Source organism: Diachasma alloeum, unplaced genomic scaffold (genome assembly GCF_001412515.2).
Source record: "Diachasma alloeum isolate Michigan unplaced genomic scaffold, Dall2.0 Dall_scaffold_00295, whole genome shotgun sequence".
Taxonomy (NCBI): Eukaryota; Metazoa; Arthropoda; class Insecta; order Hymenoptera; family Braconidae; genus Diachasma; species Diachasma alloeum.
Window position 1 is genome coordinate 159,204 of NW_021680434.1, and position 6,405 is coordinate 165,608.

At 34.2% G+C, this 6,405-nt stretch overlaps 1 long non-coding RNA gene across 1 annotated transcript in view; it reads left to right on the forward strand.

Moving 5' to 3' along the window:
* Window positions 1-2,239, forward strand: part of LOC107039256 — a 7,067-nt gene extending 4,828 nt beyond the window's left edge. The window contains exon 3 of the long non-coding RNA XR_001460950.1: window positions 1,889-2,239. This is a non-coding gene — a long non-coding RNA (uncharacterized LOC107039256). The remainder of the gene's footprint in view (window positions 1-1,888) is intronic.
* Window positions 2,240-6,405: the final 4,166 nt, after the last annotated feature.

A 6,405-nucleotide genomic window follows, 5' to 3' on the forward strand; every position in this document is an offset into this window, starting at 1 on the left:
ATGGGGGGGGGTTAGGTGGATCGGAATTAGAACTTCTAATTTTTTAGTCTTATTGTTGATTGAAGCTTCTTTCTATATTTTATTTATTTATCTATTAAATTGTTCATCAATTATTTTAATTGATGCCTATTACTATTCTTAACATTAATATAGTTGTAGTTTCTTACCTGGGGAAATCCTGAAGTCAAACATGAGTCAATTCAATAAAAAACATGTTGTCAAAAGCTTTCAGAGAACGAAATGTTGAAAATGTGTTTTTAGATTTTTTACAACTTCATTTCTCGATTTGAAAAAAATGAGTACGTAATGGCTTGGAATACGACAATTCAGGTCAATTCGCTATTTAATTTTGTATAGAGTGGTTCGTTACGTCAGAGTTATTTTTTTGTAAAAAAGGAAGTAGTTTCCCGCGGGGATTTTTTTACTTTGTTAAGATAATGGAAGCCACGTTAACGTTTCCGTCAAGGGGTTAGACCCACCGGTGGTTACCTCATCGCGGGACGATTCAATTGTTCACGGTATAGCGAGCGTAATTTTTCACGGATGATCGGGCACAAGTGCTTCCACTCGATCATACACATGAGGATGAGGACGGAACGTGTATACTGGGGAAATGGGGTTTAATAAGAGAGGTTGTAGCATTATTTTGATGAAAGTCTTGGAGGAGGGCTTTATTGATTTTTCCAATTATTTTTTTTATTAATCTTTTCTCATTTTTTCGCGTTATAGGACAGAGAAATATTTGAAGATTTGAAAATTTCCAAGTTGTTTCTTTAATTATAATGTTTGAAAGTTTGAATCTGGAAATTTTTAATTTTTTTGGTTTTAAAAATGTTGAAAATTATCAATTTAATAGTTTGAAAAATTCTCAAAATATTAAGACTATGATAAAAACTACAATATCTGAACTTTTTTAGATGTTTACACCGTTAAACAATTTCAACTGAAGATCTTTTTTCAATTTCGAAATATTAAAAATGTTAAATTTTAAAAATGTTGAGTTTCCAATTTTTTCAAATTTTTTCAATCAACAAAAATATTAAAATCCCTCACTTTTTTCACCTTAACTTTTAATTATTGGAATGTAAACAAATTTTCGAACCGAAAAGTTGTGATATCTTTTGAAATCCAAAAATATTGAAAATCATCAATTTTCTAATTTGAAAAATGATCAAAATATCGAAAATTTGATGAAAACTCCATTAAAAAAATTTAAAATTCTGAAAACAATTAAAGATGAATATGCACTTATTATTCATACAAAAATGAAACAATTTTAAATATAAATGAGTTTTAAATTCAAAATATTGGAAAACTAGAAATGTGAAAAATTTTGATTTTTCCAAGCACACGAAAAAAATTCCACTTAAAAATGTTGCAATCATGAACATGAAAAAATTGAGTTTCCAGATTTTAAAAAATTTATTAATCAACGAAAATCCCAAAATCCCCACTTCTTCCCCATTAATTCTTAATTAAACCTCTTCACTCGCGTTATTACCCCCATCCTCCGGAATTTGCCTTCTAAATCCCAAAATACTGCCGAAAGATAGCGGTGGGATGAAGAGGGGGAAATAGTGTGGGACCCATAAACCAAGACTCTTGTTACCATTTAACGATTTTCATGGTAATCGAACGACGACATTTACGTTCGTTTCACGAGAGAGCCCGTGAGATTAACGATCCAGGGGGTGTGGGTATCACACTGCCGCCATGATGAATCCCTGAGGGTCCTGTGTACCATGCAGGTTCCAGCGGTATACTGGCGTTGAGATTGTCAGCATCAGGTGTACACCGCAGTGTTTAATTAATATTCCCCTTTTTCTATCTCGCTCCGGTCATTTTTATTCAACTTTTTTATTTGCTTTGGTTTTAATTGTTTTTCCAGAAGGTGGAAGGGAGTGGGCAGAGGCGAAAAAGGCTACCATCTGAGCACTGTTCAAGGCCTGGTAACATCTGTTGCTGCCATTTTTCGTTAATTGTTGATAGAAACTTTTTAGTGGAGGAAATTTCCGTCCGGAAACAAATTAAAACTGAAATATTTCCTTGCGGATATGAGGGCTGAGGGATCGGCTTTAATTATTTGTTTGGGTAAGAAGGGAATATAAGTGGAGAGGGGGACGTTGTAATTAAATTTTACATCGAGAACATTATTTCGAAAGCGAAATTGACTCAAAGTGACAAACAAATGAGTGGGAATTACGGAAATCGAGGTATTGGTAATAATACGAAAATGTTGATGGAGCTCTGGTGAAATAAAATTGGGGCTTGAAAGTAAGAAGTTTATATGAGGATCAGGTAATGAGGGTCGGATGAACAGGTCTCGGGGGATAAAAATAAATAGTCTGAAAATTTTGTTATTTTTTCTAGAATTGGAGGGAAAGAGTTGAACGTGATTTAACGAGACTGAATAATTTTAAGAAATATTCAAACATATGAGATGGATGATAGGTGTGGCTGGGCCGCCATCTTGCTTGGATACTTTCCCCCACTGCTGCAAGGGGCTTCAAAAATGGCGACGTCTCCACCTCCCATTTTCAAACATTTCTTAAAATTATTTATCACTTTCAGATTGCGCTCAGCTCGTGCTACCCAGCTTCTCTAAAATGAACAAATTATTTAAACCATATTTCATATTTTTCCATTTCTTTTTAACTGAAAATTCATGGCGCAGAGTTTTGCTGGAATTTCAGTGGATTTTTTTACTCCTGAGGGCTCTTAATTTCTTTCCTTTTCATGAATAGTGATTTAGACTTCTTATTTTCCTTCCAACTTCAACCAGAAACTGTTGAAAAAATTCCATTATTATCGCAGGACAGAAATAAATGCATTGAAAACATCACTTCACAACAAAATAAAGCTCACGTGACTGGGTAATGCCGAAAGAATCTTAAATTAAACGAAGCACTCTGTGGTGAGTTTATGAATCACATAACGTTTTATACTAGCATATTAAAGATTTACAACTGGGGCTGCAGTAACTGCGGTCGCTCAGCTGTACTCCTCGCAATCCTCTTGACAATTCTCATTATTTAATTCGTACGTGAGGATGCCAGTCAAGAAGGTAGCTGTAAATAAATAAAAAGAATTCCCCCCGTGCATTTTCCCGAGCGGCGTATTATCTCATAACAACTCATAATTACCCATTGAATGACAGAAGCTGGAAATACGCCCACATAATTCAACTGCAGCATACTAATGAGTGGAGGCAATGGAATAATTGCTTGTATCTCGTATTTCGAAAAATTTTCATCAAACGGACAATAATTTTACCATTGTAAATGTAATGTCGGGTTATCCGCTGGAGTGAATTGGAAAATTGTCTGGTGGATATCGAGGGGAACGAGTTTTTGTGACGAATAATCTGTTGGAGAGGTCTCACAGGAATTGGCCGATATCAAGGGGATGGATCGGAAATTCGGTGTGACTGAAAAATTCAACTTTTCCGTTTGGAGTTAGTGGTCGAAAAAATTTAACAGAAAATCCTAGCAAATTATTCTATAGAAAAAGTCAACAGAATTCGATTTTTCTATTCGATTTTTCTAACTTATTCTATTGAGATATTTTCTGTAGAACTTCCTCGACTCAAATTTTCTCAGTTTTTTGCTTCTGACTGGATGGAATTGAATGTATATTTTTCAAATGTAGGCATTATTGAGCCTTATCAATCGCCATTAATTAATATTTAATTCATCGATTAATTTTTTAATTTTCGAATTTTTTCGAAAAACGGTTGTCCCACAATAACTAAAAAAAATGTTCTGAATTGATTGAATGAAGGCTTAAAAAATTTGTTTGGATGTCCTTTTGACCGAGTTCGAAGATGAAGGCAAAAGCAGTAATCGTTATTTTGATTTATTTGAAAATTTGGAAAAATTTGGTATTTTTTGAAAATCAGAATTCCGGGGAAAATCAGAATATCATGCTTCAAATGAATTCAGTCATAGTTTAAAATGTTTGTTTTAATGCCATTAAGTCGAAGTTAAAAGATGATTACGATAGCTATATTGCTTGATTTAATTTTTATGATGATTCTTGAAAATTTCGAATTTTTCATGAATTTCCCTGAAATTGAGCTTTCTGATGGTTTCTTGAAATGTGATGATTCAAATTCATTCAAGTATGTATAAATAAAATTTTTCTATTGACATTTTATCGAAGGGCTGAGGGAAGAGAGAGAACCGTAAAAAGACAATCGGTTGTATAGAAGAAAGGGGTAATAAGAATAATGATGATGATATTATTCAACAAAGTTGAAAATCTGACAAAATTAGTTGAAAAGAAATCTTATTCAATTTAATAAAATGAAATAAACAATGAATTATACATAATGGGAGGAAGCGATGTGCAAAATACCGATTCGAAAGCATATTGCCAATTTATTAGCAAAAATAACTATACTATATGCAATACAACAGCAATTTCCCACTCATTTCATTCTGTTTCTTCTCCTATCATCAAGAAAATCACACTAAAAACTTGGTAATAAGAAAAAACATCAAATTGCGCGAAAAGTCTAGGAACTCAATAATTCATAAAACTGTAAAAAAAATGTTAAAATCATTTCACGGACTAAACTGATCACGTTTTACATCCAGTCCAAAATGAAATGAAAAATGAACCGATTATTTAGCGCGTAAAAATCTCCCTCTCCCTCAAATCCCCGTAAAGAAGGCGTCAGGGAGAATAAAACCGGAGTAACGAGGCAGATTTATGTAGAAAGAAATCCAAGAGCAAATGTGTTTACTTTTATATACCACCTCGTAGCGCTCACCAACTGGGCTCTATCGACCCACACTCCCTTATTTTTTTCCCTCCACCCTCACCTATTTTTTTCCCTCCCTCTCACTATCCTGGCAGCGTACCGACCTCCTGACGTCGTCAATCACAGCATGTTCACCCTTCTCTTTTTACCTGCCACTTCAGACTCATCGCACCGAATGCGAAATATAAAAGAAGTATTTTCCACGGAGAAGACGAGACCCTCCAAATACACCAGACTGGCGCCAGCTTGGCCAGTCCTATCTCACCCCATACCTTCAATCAAGATCATGCCCCAAGATTCCTCTCAAAATTTTTTTTCTGATTTTTTTCAATTTTCCTTTTCAAGTACTCCATGGGATCTTTCATTAAAGTAGTACGAGTGAACTCCAGTCGAGTCGTCGAGTGCAACGAGGAAACGTAAATTCAAAAAGGCAAAAAAAAATTATTCATCATTGATCATTTTTTTGGCTCATTCTGATGTCGTGAGCTATCACATTTTATTCATTTTGACAGTTCCAAGAGTCTATCAAGAGTGAAATACGATTGAAGTCATTATTTTAGTTCCTATTCTAAAAAGAACATACACTTAAAGTCGATAACTATCGATATCTCGCAAGTCTGTCACGCTTATTCCTCATTGGTTCCAGTCGTCTGAGGCAGCAAGTTTAATTCATGATTAATTTAATTTTGAGATTGTCAATTATGATTGTTGCAATTACAGCGCGCTGTAGCGCGCGTTCGGTCTCGTAATAAGAAAAGTTATAGACACCAATGAACAGTGATTTATTGAAGAATAAGAGAGAAAACTCCCATCGACATCAACTGGTGCTACGACAGAGTGAATTCTTAAGCCGCAAGTTAAGAAGCTCACAATTTTAAAACGTTGATATCTCCGTTACAATAGTAAAATGGGATTAAAAATCCCCCGCCTGAGGTTTCCGATGGTTAAAAAAACAATAAAAATGCATAAATTATAGTAATGTCTTAATATTTCCCAGAAATGTCGGCAATCAAAAGAATAGGTACAATGGAAATGGCATTGATCCTATGCTCGTTTTGCAACCAACTGTCAACTGGTAACGGATTAAACGGATGAAAAAATCATTTAAAAGGTTGGACTGTCCAATTGAAATATAATTTTGTCCCTCGAGATATTTTTTAATGTTGGTCTATCCCAAATAGGATACTCACGATGTAATTAGTTCGGATATAACCTTTTCATATCATTCAAATCACGAGACGAGAATAGGGACATGTGTCAAACGTGCATTGGGACAAATGAGCGAGCGTAGGGACATGGGACTTTCCACGTTTACGGACGATTATTTATTAAAAAATAGTAATTATCATGATTGGTATAAGTGAATTCTAATTCTGAAGTTCTTACTTTCTGATATCTAATTTAAAACATCGCATCTTTACACTCATTTCAATACAAATATTGGACTAATGATGTGTTCACCTTAGCTACACGAGTGTAGGATCATTTACCTTGAAGGAATACCGTAACTGAACAATTTTTTGGTGAAAGCTCAAGATTATCACTAAATTTTAGTCCCCAATTTTTTAATCATCTTTCCACGTTTATAGACGATTATTTATTACAAACTAGTAATTATCACGATTAATATAAGTGAATCC